Consider the following 24,227-nt stretch of genomic DNA (forward strand, 5'->3'; position numbering starts at 1 on the left):
TGTATATTATAACTAGTGAATTGCAGTGTTGTAGTGTTTTTAAACACCAGTTTTTGTGTTATTTCAACACACTATAATCTTAGTTGTTAGTGAATTTCTAGGGTTTTTAACAAGTCACTTTAACCTTTCCTTTTTTCAGGGAATTATCTGGGGGCTTTTGATGGTAATATTTGCTTAACTCTCTCATTGAGCACAGTTTTTGGGATGCGTGTAGCAGTAGGTTGCCTGCGGGGTCTGGCCTACGGTCAGCTCTCCTCCCCCTCCTTTGGCTGTTCTCATTGTGTAGTGGATACAGAACCCAGCCATGGGGTTGGCAGCAGGGTCTGGCCTGCAGCTTGGCCCTCTGAGCAACCCCCCTACGGGTAGCAAAGGCTGTGCATAGCAGAGGGTTGGCCACAGAGCCTGGCTGTGGTGCTAGTTGCAGGGCTTAGCCATGAAGTTGGCACCAAGGGCTGGTATGCGGTTAGGTACTGTACCCAAACCTCAATGGAATGGGAATGCCCTTACAGACCTGAAACCCCCATTTTTCTTTTTTATTTATTTATTTTCTCGCAGTACTGCGGTAATGCGGACAGCCCGCCAAGCATCACATACATAATACCGGAGCACCATGTAAGCTTCATTTGTGGAAGCTTGCGCAGTCCAGATGTACCATGGGGGTGCCTCTTATGTGGTGACTCCGATGGGTGCCCTGCAGTACCTCACAAGAGGACCATCCTGGATCCTACTAGAGTTTTTGTCCCTCAGGTGGGGGGCTCCCTTTGGATCTCTCTTGCATACGGGGGGAGGGTATCCCTACCCTGCCATCTTTTTTCTTTAAACAACTTTAGGACATGGGAACTGAGTACTTGTGTCCTGATGTCCTGTAATGGCAGTAGCAACATTTTTCTTCAAGTTGCCGCCAGCCAATCATATTGCTCAGTAATGCAGGATTGGCACCAATCCCACAGTACTGAAAAGGCTGAAAGGAGAAAAAGCACCCTCAGCCAATCAGAGGCCCTAATTTGTTTCATATTTACCATACCACTGGACTCCCGGTGAATCAGCCATCCAGATAGCACAATAATTTGAACCCCTTCATGACCTTCCTGCGCTCCTCTTTAAATACTACTTTCCAGAGAATGGCTGAATGTATTTACATCAAATAATGAAAAGTAGGCTTCATAAGTTAAATTCTAACTTTCTACCAAATGTGGTGTAATTGTGTTTAGCCAGTTTTCTCTGTATTGTTTTCAAAAAATTACCATGGGACCTAACATGGGAAAATGACATTTTGCGCCTCCCCTTTTAAATGGCCCCTCCTTGGCAGATAACTGCAAAACATTCCAGGATGGAACTGAAATGGATGAACTCTTTTTAAAAAAAAATTGTTTTAAATTTAACAAATATCGAAAGCAGTTCATCACTACAGTAAAAATACAGAACCCAAGCCCTGAGCATCTTGTCGTAAAATATCACTTAAAAAGAAGAGGTAAACATAACGTACATACTTAGCCGATATATTAAGTAATTTAGTCGATCACTACTCGTAAAGTATAAAGTCTTTCCCTTGCTTTCACCTGCTGCACCTTTAATACCCAGCTCTCAGAAGTGGGAACTCCTTCGGATTTCCATTTCTGGAGAATTAAAGATTTAGGGCCAGATGTAGCAAGCCGTTTGCATGGCGCAAACTGGGATTTTCTCAGTTTGCGCCATGCAAACGTCCGAACGCGATGCTCATTCCCAAATTGCGAGTCGGTACCGACTCGCAATTTGGGAATGCGACTCGCAAATAGGAAGGGAACCCACCTTCCTATTTGCGACTCGCATCGCAATTCAGAGTTGCTTTGTGACCGCGAATGCGGTCGCAAACCAACTCGCAGTTACCACCAGTGTCACACTGGTGGCAATTCCCTTTGTGAATATCGACAAAAATATTTTTTCAGAGCAGGCAGTGGTCCTATGGACCACTGCCTACTCTGAAAAAAACGAAACCAAATGGTTTCGGTTTATTTTTCATTTTGCAACTCGTTTTCCTTTAAGGAAAACGGGCTGCAAAATGAAAAAAAAAACTGCTTTATTTATAAAGCAGTCACAGACATGGAGGTCTGCTGACTACAGCAGGCCACCCTCCCTGTGAGTGCAGGGACTCGCTATAGGGTCGCAAAATGCGTCCCACCTCATGAATATTGATGAGGTGGGTCTTTGCGACCCCATAGGGAGTCGCAGAAGGTGTCTGAGACACCATTCTGCATATGCTTTTGCGAGTCTGAAATTGCGAGTCGCACCGACTCGCAATTTCAGACTCGCAAAAGCATATCTTCCTACATCTGGCCCTTAGCCACCAAATATGCTATAAAGAATAGTTGTTTTTGGGGGAGGAGCCTGACCCCCCCAAGCGAGCGCTTCATAGCGGGGACTGTTTTCCCACCGTGTGGGACCTGTTTGGAGGCGTGGGGGAGGCGCCTGACCCCCCAAGCGAGCTCTACATAGCGCGGACTGTTTTCCCGCCGTGCTGGACCTGTTTAGAGGCGTGGGGGAGGAGCCTGATCCCCCAAGTGAGCGTTACATAGCGCGGACTGTTTTCCCGCCGCGCTGGCTGCACCCGGGCAAAGCCCGGGCCAAGGGCGGGCCCATCCTTCGCCTGTCAGCGACCGTGAGAGGCCGGGCTGGGCCACTCCTCTAAGCTTATGCCTAGAGGTTCTGGTGACTTGGGCTGATCAGGAAAGCAGTGCTCCTTAAGATTTGAACTCATCACAGGTGAGACACGCGACAAGCGACGAGAGACCGAAGCGCTCTTAGGGAGTGCTTGTAGGCTTTTCAGAGGAGGGATAGGTGGAGGGGGCCGAGTCCACAGTGCGGAAGGGAAGGTCGAAGGGGGCGGCACCACAAGACAACTGTAAAACCAACAAAACTTTAGATGTCTTTCTACAAAAAGCAGTTGGTGTCTTAGATAAAGAGATAGAGTTGGCTGAGCGTCGCCTATCTCTCTCATCACCCCTAGCCTCCCCTGCCTCTATCTTTCTATCCCCACCTCCACTACATTCTTCTCTCCAGCAGCCCCAGAGCACGCAACCAGTCTTGCCCCACCCCCCTCCGGTTGCTCCGCAAAAAAATGTCAGGGAGACTACCTCTGCAATCTTGGACAAGGCCACCCCATCAGATCCTGCCCAGCCGATTTTGAACCTTCCAGTAGGGGAATCATCCGATCCAGAGTCTAATCCAAAAGGGAAAAGAAAGCGTGGAGAGGTTAATCTGAGGAACAAGCGAGCCCGTACCACGAGCTCAAAAAACCCGGGCTCTGAAGTGGGGAATTATAGCCCTTCAACGCAACAAGAAAGTACAGTGGGCCAATTGGTTTTTGACCGCATGATGGAGCATATAAGGGAGGAGCTCACTAAGAGATTGCACCCAATCGAAATTCGCCTTCAAGCCATTGAGGAGAAACTAGGAGGACTTCTTAAGCCTCTCATGTCCGATAACTCCTTGCGAGTTGACATACAAGCAAACCATCATCTCACCACTTTTGACCACCCCCCCCAGTATTAACAATAGGACTACTCCCAATTTGGCTGAGGGCCCCTTGGCACTTAGGGACCGTTGGGACCATACCTGTCAACCAGAGATAGGTCGGAAGGCTATGTCGTTTGCAAATCTAATGGATAATAGCCACACGACCACAACGATCTCAGCTACTACCACAAGGGGACCTAGAGGAGTAGCCCTGAATCCCAACATTTGTGTATCAGAGGCGGCCCGGCGCTCAGCAGAACTAGTTCGGAACATCACGGGGGCCAGCTAACAGTCTTACACCTGCCCCCCGAAATCTTGTCCATATGTTCTTGTTATTACAGTGCTCCTAGACTACAACCAAATGGATTGGAATCTGATGTTGAACTGAAAAACAAGGTCATACACTGGCTGCCTGTTAATGCTAGTTTTGAATTCCGCATGGTACCTTCTATACTAATGGTGAGGAGGGTGGGATAGGTGGGCTCGTTGAAAAAGATTGGACTGGGGGATTGTATTGTTGTTAATTTTGATTCTCCCGCATTGGTTCAGCAGCTGTTTTTAAACACACGCAGAGCTGGCCCAGTAGCAGAAGGTGTCTCTCTGTGCAGACTCGCATCCTTTTACCCCCCAGCAACCAAAGGTGCTTTAAGTGGGCGATATCTGATTTCAGAGTCTTTTCCTGCCCCCAACTACAGTATGTCCATCATTCTGAATGTAGGCATCCATCACCTTCTCTCACAGATGTGGATTGACATAAAATTGGCACCATACAGGGCACTTTAGAGATTCAGAGGAATAAACCAACTACTTGGAAATGTATTACTCCCAGTGTCATTGAGCATGGAGGATCTAGAGTAGGCAATCCAGAGGGACCCCTGACTTCACTTAGAGACCCTAGGGGCTCCATTCAATTCATGACACTAACGCAGAGCGATACAAGATTCCCAGTGACTAATAGGAACACTATTGACTCTGAATTCTCTGGGGAGAGTGATATTACTGACGATAACAAAGCTAGGGGATTTACGGAGTCGCGTCTAATGACAGACCAAATGAGTAACACAAACCCTTTGAATCCTACGAGTAACCTATTCCATACACTCCAAATTACATCCGAAGTCTTGACTGATGCACCTCCAGCCCAAGATGATACCCCAGGGAAAGTTCTCTGTTGGAATATAGCAGGGCTCGAGCACAAAATGCGAATCCCAGATTGGGGCCATTTTATAGATGAGCATAAGATATGCCTATTCCAAGAGACATGGGCTTTGGAGCCCAAGTATAGGTCTGGTTTTAAAAGTTACTGGGTTCCAGCCTGTAAAGTGTCTTCTGGGAGACCTTCAGGTGGGTTACTGATATGGGTTAGCTGTTTCCTTAAGTGTCGGATTGAAGAAATGGACACGGGTTGTGCTGATTTGCAAGGCTTGATAATTTCGACCCATATAGAAAAACCCCTACTGTTAGTAAATATATACAGAAGAAGTGTGGGTAGCAACCGTGAGTTTGAGGCTTTGATGGTCTTAGACAATATTTTATCTAGCAAATCCATCACCCACTATATTATAATAGCAGGGGATTTCAATGCGACCTTTGAGCCCTATTCAGTGGCCCAGGAACTCTATGTAGAAGAAGATATTCAATGGGGTATCCCGCAGTTATTACCGAACAAAAGTCGTAGAATGAGTAGACCAGCCTACCAAAAAGTCGATATTACACTTGCATATGGTCTCGGTGCCTGTAATGGTCGCTCCTGCTCAGATGTCAAACCCCGCACCACTTTTAGGCGAGGAGCTTACAAGAGCCATATCGACTATTTCCTACTGGATATTCGCTTGTGGGGATATATGGTCGATATGGCGGTATTGGAACATGAAGGAAGTGACCGTGAACCATTAGTTTTATGGCAGGGGCCTGTAGCACTCATTAGAAGCCTCTGATTCTAATGATTATGTACAGCAGCTAGTTATGACAAACAATAAACTTAATATCAAGTGGGATACTGTGAACTCCTCATTATGTTCCCTTACATCTATATACAGCCTTGTAATAGATCGAATGGAGCATATGCTCTGTTCACCTGAAGATGGGGAAAAGTTTCTGGCAGCACATCTGAAACTATTCAACTCTGTTAAAAAACATTTTTACTAAAGAGTCGGCTGTCAAAACAAGTAACAAACGTAGTGAGAGATGGTTTAACCACTCATGCAGGGAAGCTAAGCTTAAGCTATTGAGGGACCTCAGAAAGGGGACTAGAGAGCCCATAAGACAATCAAGAGAGGGCTACAAGCAGGAGCTTATCAAGGCCCGCAGGAGTTGGTAAGAAGAAAGGTGGGCTGCCCTCTTGGACTCCGCAAGAGCCAATGACACCTCCATGTTTTGGAAGCTGATTTCTAATGACAGTGGTGATCTTCGGTCACAGCCTGGCAGCTCGTTCCTTCCTGCAACATGGGTAAAACATTTCGGTTCACTTTATGCAGGGACAGATGCTCTAAATCCTAGGGAACTGACCGAGAATAGAAAATCTGACCTACCTCCAATCCAATTTACCTTAGCAGAAACCAAGGCAGCAATAACCTTTCTGAAGTGGGGAAAGGCCCCAGGTCTTGATAAAATTCCTGGCGATCTTTTTAAATCAAACCCTGACATTTGGGCCCCCTATTTGAATTTGGTCTGTAATGCGGTCGCCGCAGGAGCACCCATTCCATGGACATGGAAGGGAGCCGAGATAGTCCCTCTTTTTAAAAAAGGCAGTCCCAGGGATCCCTCCAATTATCGTCCGATTTGTTTACTCGATAACCTTCAAAAACGTTTCGCAGAACAGATCTTGTTCCATCTAGACAAGTGGATTATAGAGAACGGTGCTATCTCGGATCTTCAGGCAGGGTTCATACATGCGGTCAGTACAATGGATCAGGTCTTGAGGTTTTTAGCAATTAAATGGAAGACGGTGGACGTTGGAGGTGGGAACCTTTATGTGGCCTTTGTCGATCTAAGAGCGGCCTTTGAGCTGGTACCTAGGAATAAACTCTGGTTGACATTAATGAACATGGGTGTCCCCAAAGGCCTACTAAATTTAATAGTCCGACTTCATGAAAGTATGTTTGCGCAAATTAGGTGTGGCAAAGACGTTGAATCAACCAATCCAGTAGCTATTGAAAGAGGAGTTAGGCAAGGCTGTGTCCTAGCACCTACCCTCTTTCTCTTATATATAAATAATTGTATCAACTATTTAGCTAACTGTAACAACGACTCACCTAAACTGGCAGGCAAAAAAATCCCATGTCTGCTATATGCGGACAATACCATCCTACTAGCTAAATCACCTAAGGGATTGCAAAATTTGGCAGACCAATTATGTTTGTATTGCATAGACTTTGACCTGGAAGTTAATGTCAGGAAAACCAAGCTTATGATATATAGTCCACGGAAAACAAAAACAAAAGTGACCATCTCAATGAACTCCATCCCCTTGGAAAGAGTTGCTGAGTATGATTACCTGGGGACCAGATTAATGGATTCGGGTAGTTGGGATGCGGCCATTAGAAAAGGGGGTCTTACTATATTGCAAAGAGGGGGGCCTTAGGACGCAAAGCAAGAAGCGTAGTTAGCCCACCTCTGAATCCTATTCTTGAAATATATAAAGCTCAGATCCGAGGTGCTGCATTGTATGGGGCAGAGCTATGGGGTTTCCATAGGCAGTTGGATGTCCTACAAATTAAGGAGAATCATTTTGTCAGATATATAACCAAGTTGGGGAAGGGCACGCCGTTGATCCCCCTCAGACTTGATGTTGCAAAAAACAGCATTAAAGATATAGCAGGCCTGAAACCTCTCTTATATTGGATCTGCCTATGGAAAAAAGAAGAACTGGCACCCTTTCGAGAGGCTATTAAAGATCTCACAAAAACTCAGTGTAACTGGAGAAAGGTCAGCTGGTTGAGGGAGATGGAATCGGCTTGGGACAAACTGGCTCTCCCTCATTTTTGGGAGAGGCCGGAGTCGATTCCCACCAATGCCACCTCATTAGTCAAACAAAGGAACTGGGAGAAGGCAAATGAGGCGATCTTCCATAGTAACTAGGTGGGAAGATTAACATCTGAGTTCCTGAGCAATTCTTGGATCTCGCCATAACCGCACACGCATGTGCCCTATTTCTTCAGTTTAGATATGGAACCTTACCAGTCAATAGTTTCACCGCTCGTTGGCTGAAGAATAGCTCAGGGGCTAATAAGTGTTCAAACTGTAACATATGTGAGGAATCAATTGAACACCTTCTGTTTTTTTGCCCTTTATACAAGAACCAAGGGCAAAATGGATTATCCCTTTGTGTAAAGCCCTGCAATTATATGATCGAGCCAATGCTTATAGAATATGTAAATATGATTCGTCTACCCTGGTTGTAAGTGCGGTAACCAAGTTCTTGACAGCAGCTTGGTCTATTCGTCGCAGGGCTATTCCAGCGTCAGATTTTTAACACTGGGACAAACAGCAGGAACATTGGGGAACCATAGATGGGCACGCCCTTGGGAAGGTTTTTTCCTCATTTGTTTTTATTTTGAGTTTTTAGATATGCTATTCTAAACTTAAATCATATTGTAATTTATAGTGCTAATATTATGATAACAGATAGCATTTGCACTTTGGTTTGCCAGTGCCTGAATAGTTTTTATGTCATTAACATACTCCATCTTAAACAATCATGAAAAGGAACTTAATAACTTACATGAGGAGACTGTAGAAATGAGCCTAAAATTTTTCTTTTTCATCTTATGCACAGTTGCATGTCTGATTGTTTTAACTGGTCTATATTCGGACCGAACAAAGAGAATTACCATAGTTTGCCCTTTTAAGGAAGCCGCCTGGCGTATAATCTTTTCAAACTGTTTTGTAGTGTTTTTAAAGCAAAGCACTTTGCATTTTATTCTATTTTGCTATTTATGCTTCTAACCCATGGAGGAGCACTATGAGCTAAACTCAATATTCATCTAAAGTTAGGATACATATGGAGGTATTACTCCCCTATATAGAAACTGCGTGAACTGGATTTTCGTACAATAGTATTAAACTTTGATTGTTGTGTAGAAATGACTACAAGCTTTTATGGGGCCGTGCATGAAGGCATATGAACTTATGAATTCTTGTGATCACTTGTATTATAATCGATTTACCTTTTTAATTATGTTTTTATCACCTCTCCTGTGTAGTTTTATGAGTGTAAAGTTTTATTTTGTGCTTTAATGGCTTGAGAAATAGCCGAATAAAAATTATTTTGACCTTGACTTTTATAGTTGTTTTTGATGTCAAGTTAAACGTAATGAGTTACATATCGCAAAAAGCAATCCCAACGGATCAGGTATGATTGTACCCTGAAGCTTGTCACCAATCCACTGTAAAATCGTGTTTGAAAAGTTATATAAAGCAGGGCAAGTGTTACATTCGTAGGGCCAATCACCTTTACTAAATGTACAGCTAAAAACATAAATTGGATGCTGAAGGAAACATTTTGTGAAGCCGAGATGGTGTATAATAAAGCATCCACTTGGATAGAAAGGACATTATTTTATAATTGGCTCCTCTAATAGCTTTAAAGGCCCACTGAGTGTACTGATTCCAGGAGTATGAATCAATCCTTCCTCCAGTGGAAAGTTTGATCTTATCTAAGGCGGCCGGAACCAATTTAATAGTAAGTTGTTGTATTAATATTTGGGGACGTTTGCCTACTCCTATTAGTGTGGTGCAAAAGTAGGCTTAACTAAAGAAAGAAGCTAATACATCCCGTGGAGGTTGTACTTTTTGAAGAAAGCTTTTGAACTGGAGATTGAAAAGAAAAGTGTGTCTGAAGTTTCGGGATTACTCAATTTAATCTGACTTCAGGACTTCACAGTAATGAGAATAAAAAAATCATTGAAATATTCCAATTTTCCCCAGTCGCAGAACATCTCCTGTTATACTTGTAAACCTAGTAGATAGCAATTTTTTAGCAAAATATCGGGATGAAACTGGGGGAAAAAAGTCCTCTTGTAATTGAGTATATCTACAAAACAAAAAGTAGGGGAATATATATCTAACACATTTCAGAAGCTAAGGGATTTTAAGGAACAGGGCTGGCCGTATTCCCATTTCAATGAGCATTTGCTGGAGATAAAAATCTTTAGACCGATTCTGTGGGATTGCTGCTCTATCGAACCAATCTAAAAAGGCAGCATGATCATTTTTAAATTAGGGAAGCATGAGACCACTATCCTCTATATTTAAATACAAGGTTTCCAGCTTGGTTCAAGGCTTTTTCCCAAACCAGTTAAAATGTTGCAGTATCTGCTCTAGCTCGGTGAAGAATCCCCAGTGCACCTTAATCATAACGTTAGAGAAAATAAACAGGAAATGTGGAAGAATCATCATTTTAATTAATGCTGTGCATCCGAAAATAGTAAGAGGATATGACTGCTATTGTCGTAGTAAATTCTGGGCTTTAAATACAGTAGGCATATTATTAAGTCAATATAATTCTGAAAAATCATGGGATGTAAAGATGCCTAAATAGCTAATAGAGTTTAAATCCTGGTATTGAGGTCGCCAATCCACTGGAAGTATTATGCCCGACGAGTAGAATACAAGGGCTTTCAGCTTAGCGTGGTTAATTCTATAACCCTCTAAGTCCAAAATACTTTAATCTTTGCAAAGGTTCTAGTAATAGTTTGTTCTTCAGCTTCCAGTTATAAAATCAAGTGGTCAGTGAATAATTTCAGCTTTGGTGCATCCTGGAGAGGATTTTGCCAGAGAGCTGAAGCCAAAGGCTCGATAAACAGTACGAATAGCACCAAAGACATTGGGCAACCCTGGCGAGTGCCCCGGCTAATTGAGAGTGTTCCTGCTGTATGTGCATTGACTATAACTTTGGTTTGGACTCTACCATAAAGGTTGCCTAAAAGTTGCACTATCTTTGGGGAAAAGCCAAATCGATTTAACATGGCAAAGGGAAGTTCCCATTGAACTAAATCTAAGGCTTTCTCAGCGTCAATCATGATGATAGCCGCTTTGGTCGAATTGTTTGAAAAGGAATCAGTAGCTTGTAGCTAAAGCTTAGTTTTCAGCGAAATAGTCCTCCCTGGTAAAAACCCTGATGGATCACTACTTGTCCTAGCAGCGTTATTCTGGAGGCAGTAATCTTTGCAAACGGTTGGTCATCATTATTTAAAAGACTAATGTGTCGATAAGAGCCTGGTTGATCAGATGGCTTACCCTTTTATAAAAAACTGACAGTCACAGGCTCAGTAAACGTATCAGGCACTTCACACCCCTCCAGTACTTCATTAAACAGTTTGACCAGAAATGTCACAATCTGGTTCACAAATGCTTTATACATCCCTGCTGGGAGCCCATCACTCCCACAAGCTTTCTCATTAGGGGAAGATTTTATGGTTTCTTGAACCTTCAGAAGTGTAATAGGAGAGATGGCTTCAATCTGCCGTTCCCTACTCAATGTTGGGAGATCTACAGATCTTATAAATTCATTGACAGCTTCTGAAGAAATGGAGGGTACAGATGTATAAAGATCAGTGTAATGATCTAGAAAAACATTTTCTACCTCATTGGGAAGGTTCACCGTCCGACCCCTGGCCTCATCGTAGATTGATTTGATAATCCGGTTATTGCCTCTTTTTTTACTGACCAGGCCAGGAGTTTCACTTTCCTCATAAAGCTGTTGAAAGCTTGAATTCTAATTAAATATGATCTGGGAAACGTAATGATCTTTCGTAGCCTGTCTGACTTTCCTCAGGTTGAAGTCTGAAATCGGTGAGTATTCTGCCAAATGAGTAACTTGATCCAGATCTAATTGCAATGCTTCGGTTTTCTCCATCCTTACTCTTGAGAATTTTGCTTTGAATGAAATAGCTTCCCCCCTAATATATGCCTTACATGCTTCCCAAACTGCAAACGAGGAAGCCAATCCCACATTTTGTTTTAAAAATTCCACAAGATCAGATTTCATAACCGATATCCACCCAGGATCAGTTAACAAGATAATATCAAAGGCCCATCATGGTCTTTCAACCTGCTGAAAATTCGAATCCAGCTCAACAAAGGGAACTGAATGGTCTAAAAAAGGGTTTGAGAGTATCCCTGAATTATTTCTGCCCCATTGATGAGAAACTAAAACGAAGCTGAATTGAACCTTTTCGAGAAACAGATAAACTCCTGAGTTAACGGATGTTGTGATCGCCAGGGACCTACTAAGGCTTGGTCCTTATCCATTCTTGCTAAAATTCTAGCGGCCCTGGGTTTATTCTCAGCTTTGTTTTTGCGAGACGAATGGAGCCTTAAATCCTGCAAAATATTGAAATCTCCCCCATAACCAAGAGACCTGGGAACGCAAGTAAAGCTTAGTATATTTCTTTGAGAGCAGCTATATCATCCTCTATGGGGGACATAAAAATTGGCTATACCCACAAATTGAAATCCTATTTTTGAATTGACGATTATCCATCTCGTTTTAGTGTCTCTAATAACTTTTAACACTTCCCCCACAAAGTTTTGAAAGAGCAGAATGGCCACCTCCCTCTTACATCTGCATTTGCAGATGCAAAAAAAGATTGAGATAAACCTTGGTATTTTGGGAGTCTTAGCTTGTAATTTAAGATGGGTCTCCTGGAGAAGAATTACCTCTGCATGCGCTGCAGCTAGTCATTGGAGTGTGGATTTAAATTAAACTCCATTATTAGCCCCATTAATGATACATGTGAAATGGATGAACTCATTTTTTAAATGTTTTGTGAAGATTTGTTGAACGGTGCCAATGTTATTAGCAAATCAAAAAATACTATTCCTGTAGGAACGCTGACCTAATTTTACCTACACAATGGCAACTGCCACTGTCTAATATGATAGACACACATTTAGGTGTGAATGTGTGTGTATATATATGAAAATGTGTTACTTGCCTGTAACTGCAGTTCTCCAGTACTGGTATCTTTCAGAGAGTCACATGCTTGAATCATTCCCCGACGTCAAAGTGTGAATCTTACAGTAAATTAAATAGCAGTATTGAAAACCTACACCCCAAGTCAACTTTTAATGAAATTCACTTTAAAAACGTATTCACATCATTTGAAAAGACCAATCAGATGACAGCACCTTTTGGAACCCTCATCCCAGAGGCTCCAGTCTCACAGATTTTCCAGCACAAGTGTGATATAATACCAAGGAGACATAAGGGGTGCCTCCTATGGGAAGGCGGGTGGGTTGCATCTCAATCTATTAAACATACCAATACAGGAGATCTGCAGTTACAAGTAAGTAACTCATTTTATTCTCCAATACTGGATCGTTCATAGATTCACATGCTTGAATCAGAATGACAAGAAGTTTCTATACTTATAAACGTTTTATAACATGAATACAATTTGCAGATGGTTGGTAACATAATCTATACAGAAGTACCCAATTATAATGAAATAGACCTGCTACACGCTTAAGTATGTAGAGCTATATAAGCAAACACATGAAACAAACAGATGCTCACCTAAGTGAAATAGGTGACGCAGCACGGCCTGTACACTGGCTGCATCACTGGGCTGCACCGACTCCAGATAATAATGTTGCATGAATTAATAAACATTCTTCCAAGGAGCAGCATAACATATTTTCTTCAAAGGCACTCCCACAAACAAAAGCAGCTGATGTAGATACTGCTCTAGTTGAGTGTGCCTTGGCTTTAGTTGATAAAGGCTTCCCATCCTTTGAGTAGCAAAACTGGATTGTGGATGAAATCCATCTAGCAATGGTTGCTTTCGTGACTGGTGCACCTTTACGAATGTGACCATACAAGATCAACAGTTGATCAGTCCTCCTTTTTTTGTGCGATGTAAGTAGAATTTTAGACTTCGATTCATATCTAGCTTATGCAGAGGTCTCTCTGCTGGCGATGTTGGACTCGGAACAAACGTTTGCAATAATATAGGCGCATTGAGGTGAAAATTCGAAGGCACCTTAAGGAAATACCTTGGATTGGTCCTGAGAATTACAGCAACAGCCATAAAGTGCAAGAAAGTCTCTTGAGATGTAAAAGCCTGTATGTCGCTTAACCTTCTGGTGGATGTCAGAGTTAAGAGCATTGCGACTTTCCTAGTGAGGAACTTGAGAGCTCCTCTATGGATGGTCTTGAAAGGAGCCTTCATGAGCTGAGAAAGAACTATGTTCAGGTGCCAGTCCGGGGGAGGAGCCCTTACCGGGGGAAAAAGCCTGAACAATCCTTTCATGAATTGTTTGATGATTCTGTTCGAGCACAAAGAGAGTGAAAGTCATGACCATGTGTATCTTGATATTGCAGCAAGATGCACCTTAATAGATGTGTGCACCAATCCTGACTAAGCTAGCAAGAGGAGATATGACAGTATCTGCTTAGGTGATGCTTGAAGAGGATGTAAGTTTGATTTTTGTGACCAGATGCAGAAACGTTTCCATATTAGACTATGGGCCTTATTTAGATCTCGGCAGAGGGGTTACTCCATTGAAATGGTGACGGACATCCCACATGCTGAAATGTAAATACCATAAAAAACAATGGTACGTAGATTTCGGCAGATGAGATATCTGTTATTGTTGTGGTGGAGTAACCCCTCCGCCGAGATCTAAATCATGCCCTATATGTTTTTGTTGTAGCATCTGCTCTAGCCTTTGAGAGAATATTCCTGCAATATATTTAGATGTTGAAATTCATGGAGTTCAGGAGCCATGGCCATAGGTGGAGTGGGGTTGGGATAAAGACCTGGCCTTGGTTCATTGATAAGAGCGTTTGTGATGATCTCAGGTGAAGGTGGGTGGATTCCTATAGTAGGAGACGCTCCATGAAACAATGTTGCCTGGGTCACTTGGGGGCAATCAGGATGATGCAACACTTCCCTGCGTTCATCTTGCTGAGAACCTTTGGTATCAGAGGTATCGGGGGAAAGCGTATGCATAGATCCCAGACCATCTGATTGAAAAGGCATTCTCCCTCGACCCGGGATGTGGATACCAACTTGCGTAGGACTGGCATTTGCAGTTCTCACTTGTCTGAAGAGATCCAGTGCTGTTTTACCCCTGAAAGAGAAGATCTTGTTGAGTGTCAATTGGTCCAGCTCCCATTCGTGGAAGGGGTTCTTCAACCTATTTAGCTCGTCCACTAAGTTATTCTGTGCGCAATTGTCCCTTTCCAGATTTTCTGAGTTTACCCAGAAAGGGGAAACAATCTTGAGCCCTCTTGCTTGACATAGTATGAGGCACCTGTTATTCCTGGCAGAAAAGCTTGTAGGATGAGATAAATAGCATTGTGCTCCAGTTGATTTTTATGCATGGTTCTTTGGATCGGAGACTACTTTTCCCGAATTTGTAAATCTTGAAGATGTCCGCCCCAGCCCTCTATGGAAGAATCCATGGTTATGACATAGTCGGGAACTTGTGGCATGAACTTATGGCCTTCAGAAAGATGGTCTGGTTGTGACCACCAATTCAGAGCTGTTAAGTTTGGTGTAATCTGCACTAGATTTTCGAACAATCGTACTGTTTGTATCCACTGCTTGCTTAGTTCCTCTTGCAAAGGCCTCATTCTTAGATGGCTGAAAGGGACCAGATTTATATCTGAGGACATCATCCCTAGGAACAACTTAAACAGACTCACCGAAACAGACTTTTTGTCTGCAGTTTTAGGGCCAAATTCTGTTGTCTTTGCTGTCTATCTTGCAATAGAAAAGCTTTCTTCTGGATGGTTTCTAAAGCTGATCCCAGGAAAACTATCCTTATTGATGGAATACTCAATGATTTGTGATAAGTGATAGTAAGTCCCAATTTGCTGAATAGTGCTAGGCAAGCTGTGGTCGCTCTCGACGCTTGACTGGCCGTTGGTGTGGGAATACCTGATAACCGTTATTTCTCAGGGAAGCTGCCACAGGAGCCAGGCATTTTGTGAAATCACATTGAGCTTACTTGAGGCCGAATGTGAGGACCTTGAATTGGTAATGAGTGCCGGCTACTTTAAATCTCAGGGATTTTCGATGTTTGAGATGTACGGGGATGTGGAAGTATGCATCCCGTAAATGCAGAGTTGTCATAATGATCCCATGGTTGCAGAGTCTCAGGATTTGTTTAACTTCCGGAGATCTAGGATGGACAGCCATTCCCCTGATTTCTTTTTGATAAGGAAAATACAGGATTAGAAACCCATTCCCTTTTGGGATTGGGGAGTTCTTTCTATTGCTCCTTTGCTCAACATGGTGAGGGCTTCTTTTCAATGTAAGTGAAGACGAGGTGGGTAGATTCTCATTGGAGGAGTTACTGGCGGTCTTTTGAGAAATTATTGAGTATGACCATAGGTAACAAGGTCTAATACCCATTTTTCAGTTGTTATTTCCTGCCAGTGATGTGAGAAATTGGTAATGTTTATGACCACAGTTGATGAGGGGTTGAGTATAGCCGACACTCAAGAAGAGTCACATGCATCCTACTAGCCTCTTTCCCTTGAGAGGTCTGTTTTTGTTAAGTCCCTTGTTTGCTGTAGGCTGCTGCAGGTGGTGGACGATAGGACTGCTGCTGGTAATATGGTTGGTATTACTATTGATATGGTTGCTGGAAGCGCTGATAACCCCTGCGGTATGTAGTGAGTCCTCTACCTCGTGCTCCTTGAAAGGGCACCCTATGAAATTGCTGTGTTCATATCTGTCTTGATGGCCTGCAATGCCACATCAACGATCTTGCCAAAAGGGGCTTCTCCGTATTAAGCCATGTTGACGATTTGTGATTGGACCTTAGGGTGGAATGAAGTCACTTTTAACCATCGCTGCTGCCTTAAAACTGCCACTCCTGCTGGCTGCCGGAATCCAGTAAAGGCAATGTCCAATTATTTCAGAAGATTTTCTCTACCCCTCCTGAAGGATTTTTCTCACTTCAAGCCTTCTATCCTCTGGCATCCATCAGTGCCCTGATGTCAGACCACATTTGCCGGTCATACTGGCCCAAAATGGCAAGTTTATTAGAAGCACAGACTGTTATGGCAGACATCGATGAAAACCTCTTACCTAGGTTACCTAGTTGTCTGTACTCCTAATCCGGTGGGGCTGGGAAAGGTGTAGAAGTGTTTTTTGAACTGGACTAAGCCACATGTGCAATAACTGAGTCCTGCTTCAAGTGGCCCACTAAACAGACCGGTAAGCCCTTGGGGCCTTGTATTTCTTGCCAATTCGTGGCAAGATGGCTTCCACAGTTGCTGGATTTCGTATTATATTTGTGCCCTGTTGCCAGATGTAGTCCACTATGAGAATGGCATACACTGATTTTCTTGCTGGCTCCGTGAAGTCATATAAAAACAGCCCAACTGCTTGATGGTCATCGGAAGCTGGAACCTCCTTTCACGTCTCTCCATAAGGTTTTGGAATCCCCTTATATTGTCAAGAGGAGAATACACTGGGGAAGCCAGTGGGGATGTGGTAGGGATTAGGTAGTCATCCTGTTCTTGGTGTGAGTGATCATCAGGAATCTCTCTTTCATTCTGATCATCATCTGATTAGGGGGATCCTCTGTCAGAGAAGCTGCAGTGTTGGATGCTGGGGTCATCCTTGGCAGTGGAATAGGCCCTGGAGTCCTTGGTAATGAAGGCGGAAGTGGAGCATTGAACTGCCCAGGTGAGGAAGGTTGAGCTGGTTCTGGAAACCTTCCTTGATAGTACCGCAGCATGCCTTGCAGGTCCTGTAACAATGAGAGAGGCATTTGAATTATACCTTCTTGGGAAGGAGACTGGTCATGTCACTGAAGGTGTGCTTCATGATGTCTGGATCTCTCAGAATATTTGGGTGGCTGGTGGTAATCCTCATAGTATTGTTCTTCCTCCTCATCATAGCCTTGGTACTTGCCATTGAGTTCTGAAGGACTGTTCACAGTCCCCAATGGTCCCTTATCCTCTGACTCCTCTAGGTCTGAAAGGTGGCTTGGAGGGAGGGGTGACACCTTTCTGGGAGAAGTGTGCACCGGAGGGAGGAAAGTTTTTGCACTTTTTATCATTGTCGATTCCTTCATTGCTTTCAGCGGTAGTGAATGTATTTTTGTGAACAAGGCTGTGGTCGAGGGGATTGTCGTGAGTGGACCGTGATCATCGGGGCTGTCGTTGACAGCTGTACCTGCGGCTTCAACAGTGGTTTCACCAATGAGATCTTCGTCAATGGAATAGATGGCGGTGCCAAACTGGAAGACGTTGTTGATGTCGCCATCTACGCTGCAGTCCATGTCACTGTAGTGACAGTTCTTGTCAACAATGGTGTTGTCAATGACGAACTGATCGACAAGGTTTTTAACATAGCTGTATGCTTCTCCGTCGACGGTTCAGAGGCAGACTTTAACTGACTTCTGATGAGATTTTTCCTTTTTTTCTAATTTTTAGAAGTGTCTTTGACAGACTCTTGATGAGTATTTTTAGAGACCTTTCTAGATTCTTGTGAAGACCCTTTGTCACACAATCTTCCCCTCTTATGTGTCCTTTTATGAGAGGTTATTGAAGTGTTACTTTCCTCATCAGAACGCATAGACTTCTTAGATTTGGATTTCTGAAGCCACGGAAGAAGCTTCCCCTCCCTGTCTTTTAAGGTTTTAGTAGAGAAGGTGTGACAGATCTTACAGTCTTTAACCTTATGTTGAGGGTAGATGCAGTAAATGCAGTCTTTGTGAGGGTCTTTTCCTCCCACAAGTATTACAGGGTCTAAAGAGCCCTTTTTTAGATGTATCAGACATAATATCAGAAAAACTGAATCCTTACAATACCAGAATGAAGATAACTGAGCAGAGCTCAAAGAGACACCCTTCACATTACATGGTGTTGAAAATCTGAGGGACTAGGGCCTCTGGAATGAGGGTTATAAAGGGTGCTGTTGGCTGATTGGCTGTACTTTGGGTCTTTTCAAATGATGTGAATAAGCTGTTAAAGGGAATGTCCATTAACATTGACTTCTATGTAGATTTTCAATACTGCTATTTAATTGTGCAGCGGGACTCCCATTTCGACGACGGGGAATGATTCAAGCATAAATCTATGAAAGATCCAATACTAGAGAAATATATAAATGCGTTCTTTAATGCACATAGATATAAATATATATGTGTGTGTGTATGTGTATGCACGAATGTGTAAGGCAATACCTGACATTGATAGTATGATGAAAAAGAAGAAAGGGAGCTTAGGGATAATTATCATCCCATTTAAAAAATCAGTTAGGACGTAGCCATGGTTGATAACAAAATTAGTACCCACTGTTGTGATGTCATGAGGGCTTTCCAGGCCAGGTTGACAGGCCTCCCTGAGAGCTTGTTAGTGCAGTGCTGCTTGTCTGTTTTGAATGGAAGCAGAAATTACAGCTGCATGAAGGAAGGAAGGAAGGCAGGTAAGATGAGCAGGGTTGGCTTTTTTTAAATATGGGATAAGGAGGAGAGACTGTGGTATATATAGCTCCCCATTACTCCTGCTTAGCACTTGAAAGCAGTGGAAGGTGATTTTTGGGGCCATACATAGCATAAAATTATAGATGGGTAAAAAGTAATTTACAGGAATGCTTTTCACCTCGGGAGTTCTGAGTGAAAGCATAGACAATTCACACTTCACTCTTGTTATCTATTTGATGCCACTACAAACCCTTCGGTTAAAATAATCCACGTAATTTACTGTTACCTATCTATAATTCTATATATGGACACTGCTGAGTGAACAAATATCCCCTTTAAGGGCAGTCTACTGCTGTCAGAGTGAGATTTTTCAGTTACATTAGCACAAAGATTCTCATTGGATCATACACATAAAATGTCAGTGAGCAAGTGTTTCACCAAGGTTTGGAAGTTCAAACAAGGATGCTTGGGTGCTGAGCAAGATGTAGGTCTAGCTCCGAATCACCTTATGAAGTGGATCTAAAAAATACCATGTATGAGCTGTTTTGACCTCAGGATAAACTCCAGGGACAGATTACAATTAAACATTGTTAGACCTGGCATCCTGGGCATGGTCTCCCCTAAATTTTTGCCTCTGCTTCCCAGGTTGTTGCTGTATGTTGGACTCTGTTTTTGCTGTTTTTGTTACTCTGGGCACTTTACTACTGTTGACCAGTGCTAGAGTGCAAGTGCTCCGTATGTGAAATTGTATGTGTAATTGGCTTTTCCATAATTGGCATATTTGATTCACTAGTAAGTCACTAGAAAAGTTACCCAGAGGAGCCTAGGGCCTGTAAATCAAATGCTACTAGTGGGCCTGCAGCACTGATTGTGCCACCCACATGAGTAACCCTGTAAACATGGTTCAGACCTGCCACTGCAGAGTGTGCAGTTTTAAACTGCCAGTTCGAACTGGCAAGTGTACCCACTTGCCAGGCCCAAGCCTTCCCTTTCTATACATGTAAGGCACCCCTCAGGTAGGTCCTAGTAGCCCCATGGGTAGGGTGTAGTGTATCTTAAAGGTGGGACATGTACTGATGTGTTTCACATGTCCTAATAGTGAAAAATTGCCAAATTGCATTTTCACCTATATCTCTCATGGTCAACATGGGGGCTGCCTTTAAATATCCTTAAAGCGCAGTTTACCTTTGAGAGCAGATGGAAATTTAGAGTTTGAGGTCTCTGAACTCACAATTTAAAAAAAACATATTTTAGTGAAGTTGTTTTTTAGATTGTTAGTTTGAAAATGCCACTTTTAGAAAGTAGGCATTTTCTTGCTTTAACTATTCTGTGACTCTGCCTGTTTGTTGATTCCCTGTCTGGGTCAGTCTGACAAATGGGCTGTTTGTGAATCTCCTCTAGAGACTGACACGAAGGGAGCTGGGGTGTAGCCCGCATATCCTTATGAGACATCTGAGCTAGAGTGGAGGGAGGAGTGGTCACTTACACCTGATTGGGCTGTGCCTGCCCTCACACAATGCAGTCTCCAACCCCCTGGTGTGTGCCTGGGGCCAGACCTGGGCACGGCAGGTTCCTGTAAACAACAGAGACTTTTCTTTGAAGTTGGGCAACTTCAAAAGCAGAAAGTGGTATAAGTATTGGACCCAAAACCCCAGACTTTAGGTTTCTTCAAGACTTGCTTCTGCCAAGGAGAAGAGCTGAGGAGAAGTGCTGCCCCTGCCTATGACTGTGCTTTGTTGGGCTATCCTGCAGTTGTTGCTTCTGCCTGTGAAGGGTGACAAAGACTGGACTTTGGGGTATATTCCTGCTTGAGAACAATCTCTAAGGGCTTGGACTGAACTTGCCCCCTGTTCTGAAGTCTGAGGGCCATCAAAGACTTCCTCTGCTGGCACCTGGACTCTCTGCTGAGACTCTTGCCCTGCCAAGTGGTGCCTAATCCAGTCTGTGAGTCCTTGAAAGGAGAAGCTGGCAGAAAATCAAGAAGATCCAAGGAAGCTGACTTCGAATGACTCCGGACTGATGCCGCTGCCAAGTCCCATGATGCCACCTGCAGCCGAAGCCGTGGTCCTCGCTGGAGTGCGACGACCCCGCAGACCCGATGCTGCTGCAGCCTCGACTAAGTCCATGACACCATGGAAGTCACCACACCATGTCGGATCACCGGATACCGTCTCTACTGGAAGTGCGCTGATCCAACGCTTCGCACCGACACTGCCTCATATCCACTGCTCCACAGCAAGGACCTGACGCTTCTTCGCGACGCCTCCACTTCTTCGCTCTGCAGCACCGGAACCGACGCCGCCTCGGATCCATCAACGCCACGATCCCCGGCTCTGTGCACCGGCTTGTTTCCTCATTTTCACAAGGTATTGTACCTGGGGTCCGTGTGACTATGTGACTCGCACCATTGGCGTCAGATTGTTGGGAACAACTCTGTTATATCACCAATACAAAACATCTGTGTTTCCTAGCGCTATACTGAAGTTTAATCTTTTAAAAATTCATAACTTGACTCGTATATGTTGGATTTTAATCATTTTGGTCTAGTATGTTCATATAAACATTATCTATTTTTCTAAACTGGTGTTGAGGCATTTCATAGTGTTTTCAGTATCTGTGATACAGCTACTACGATTTTACTGACCATGAGGAGGATATGGGTGTGGATGGACCTTCAGTCAGAACTCCTGCATAACCAAGACTTACAATAATTAAACCATCCCTATATTGAGAAAAGTGGGACACAGTGTTTAATAAAAATGGCTTCTGACAGGATGCCGAAAAATACCACTTTATAAAAATGCAACATTTTGACTCTGTCCATCCTTTGTGTCATTAAGGGTCTAACTGTAACTTGTGATGACCCTACTCCATCGGATAATTGATAGGATTCAGCCAGTGGTGAGGATATAGAAAAGAACCATATTGAGCACTAATCTTGATGTGGTGTAGCCTATCACTGCCCGTAGGATGCCATTTGTGAGCTGTTCTATGTTGGCATTTACTAACTGGTGAGCAAACTCTTCTGCTCTATGATATGTGTTAGGATCATGTTAGGACTGCTAAACTTACTCTTGCACAATGTTTTTTTTGCCCTTCTCCTAATGCAGAACTTTAGCATCAAAATTCTTGTGGAGAAGGTTGAATAGTAGGTGTGGTTTACCAACAAGAACTAAGCAGCTATGCAGTTCCACAGTAACTGATCGATAGTCATCTAATCAGCCAGCGACCATATTCAGAGATGTTATAGTAGAATTCCATGCCACTACATACATGAGAAGCCAACCACAACAGACAGAGTGTTCAATGTGCATCTGTTTTAACCAAAGACGTTCAATGTTTATTCTCTCCTTCCAAATTGATTGTGCGCTAGACTGCAGGCATAGATAGTGCTGATTTTGATACAACGTGATTGAATGCTGCTAGCAATCACTTTCGCTAAAACCCCTATTCTTTCACAACATTTTCTCTATATTTCTTCTAAGTGGTCATCTGTGCTTTACAGTATAATGTAGCATACCTCTTTTCTTTAGACAACAGCACTTGGAGCACTTGTGAATCACTTGCATGATGCATCTCTGTTGCCCAGAATGCTAGATCGAGCTCATGGAGATGGGTGAGGTGCATAGCATATATAATAGGTTATGCCAAGATCCACTGTTGAGGCGTGAAGCTGAACTGAAGACCATGTAGGCATACCATATAATCCTGCGCTGCAGTTTGTAAGATGGATGGAAAGGTCTTTGATTGGTCATAAGCATCCAAATCGCTAATATGCAACGACTGCTAGAGAGAAGGCAACCGAGACTAGATTTTCTTATCTTAGTTTTGTGCAAAAATAATAGTATATTAGTGACTATATAATTGTTAAATATTTTGTAACTCAGGGAAATTGCATCCATACTACATGGAAAGAGCTGAGTTTTCAACTTTCTTCTCAACCTTAGAAAGTTCTCTTTCATCTCAACAGATAGACATATTCCTCCATTGTGTAAATCCTTGTATGTCTAGAAATTACTGAAAATGACTTGCCTTTTGGTGAATTAATGGATAGTAGTCTCTTAGGTTGCTCTGAAGCCTGTGGGATGTAGGCCCGCTTATATGTCTCTGCCCAAGTAGTTCCTGGTTTGGTTATTAAGGGATCCGTGAAAAATGCAGACAATCTTGACTTTTATTCTCTCCTTTACTGGAAGCAAGTAGAGGCTCGTTGGATGAGCAGAATATAATCCTTCTGTCTTAGTCTAAGGCCCTCATTATGAGTGGCCCAGTACATGGGCGGAAATCTCCCCACCCCTGGAGTTACTGATACTGATGGTATCTGTAACTCAAGGGGTGGGGAAATCCGGCCCATTATGAGATGAAACAAGGGGATACTAGGAAATTAGGAATTATCAGGCAGGCCTTGGAAAATCCAATCACTATTGCAAGTCATATTTTATCAAGTTGAGCTATTTTAGGACCTAATTGCCATTTGACAAATAACAGGTATTCTGTTCAGTCAGAAAGTGAAGGAGCAATAAGGACACATTTAAATCTTGTTCTTATCTTGTTGCATTTCCTCTGTGTTCAGAGACAGAGGTCAAAAGTCAGTTTGTCTTCTTACAATTAATTTACCTTCTGTTCTAGGATTTTGTGAGGTGAACCGTCTGACTTGCTGTACAAAGAGTGTGAAATGAAAGGATGTAGGCTATCAGGTTTTTCCTAACACAATATTTAAATAGCTAAGTCAACTGTACAAACATTTCAAAATATATTTCAGTAGTTGTGAAAACACATTTTTGTACTTCTGTGTGATGAAAAAAGTAGTAAATAGGATAAAAACAAACACTTTACTTGGTGATGTGCAAAGGATAATATAAAGTAATGCTGCAAGTTAGTGGGAAGGTTTTTGGACATTTCTTGGAAACTTACTGTCTGTAAATGGCAGTGTGGTAACACATCATGCTTTAGTAAAATATTTATTAAAAGTGAGTAAACATAAACTGAGAAACACTCCTGCCCAGATGGAAATGTTATGAGTGAACTAAGAGGCAAGTCATGGATCACGTGTCCCATATATGTGGGCTAGATTCTTATTATACATGGAGCAAACTTTTAATCTACTGAATCAAACAAAATAGCTTTTTTGTACAGTAGAAACTTACAAAGCTGTAACTTGTGAGATTGGGATGGGTTTAGGGCTCCTGTAGGTGTTATTGCAATAGTTTAAAATGATGACCGAAACGGTATAGCTAAAAAAGTGGCTTAGAGCTCTAGGTGGGATGCTGGGAGAGTCACTGACATGACTGGCTGAAATTATTCTAACAGCCGGTGTTAAAGTCCATACTTTATGCATCCAG

The sequence above is a fragment of the Pleurodeles waltl genome, chromosome 1_2, assembly GCF_031143425.1.
Source record: "Pleurodeles waltl isolate 20211129_DDA chromosome 1_2, aPleWal1.hap1.20221129, whole genome shotgun sequence".
Lineage (NCBI taxonomy): Eukaryota > Metazoa > Chordata > Amphibia > Caudata > Salamandridae > Pleurodeles > Pleurodeles waltl.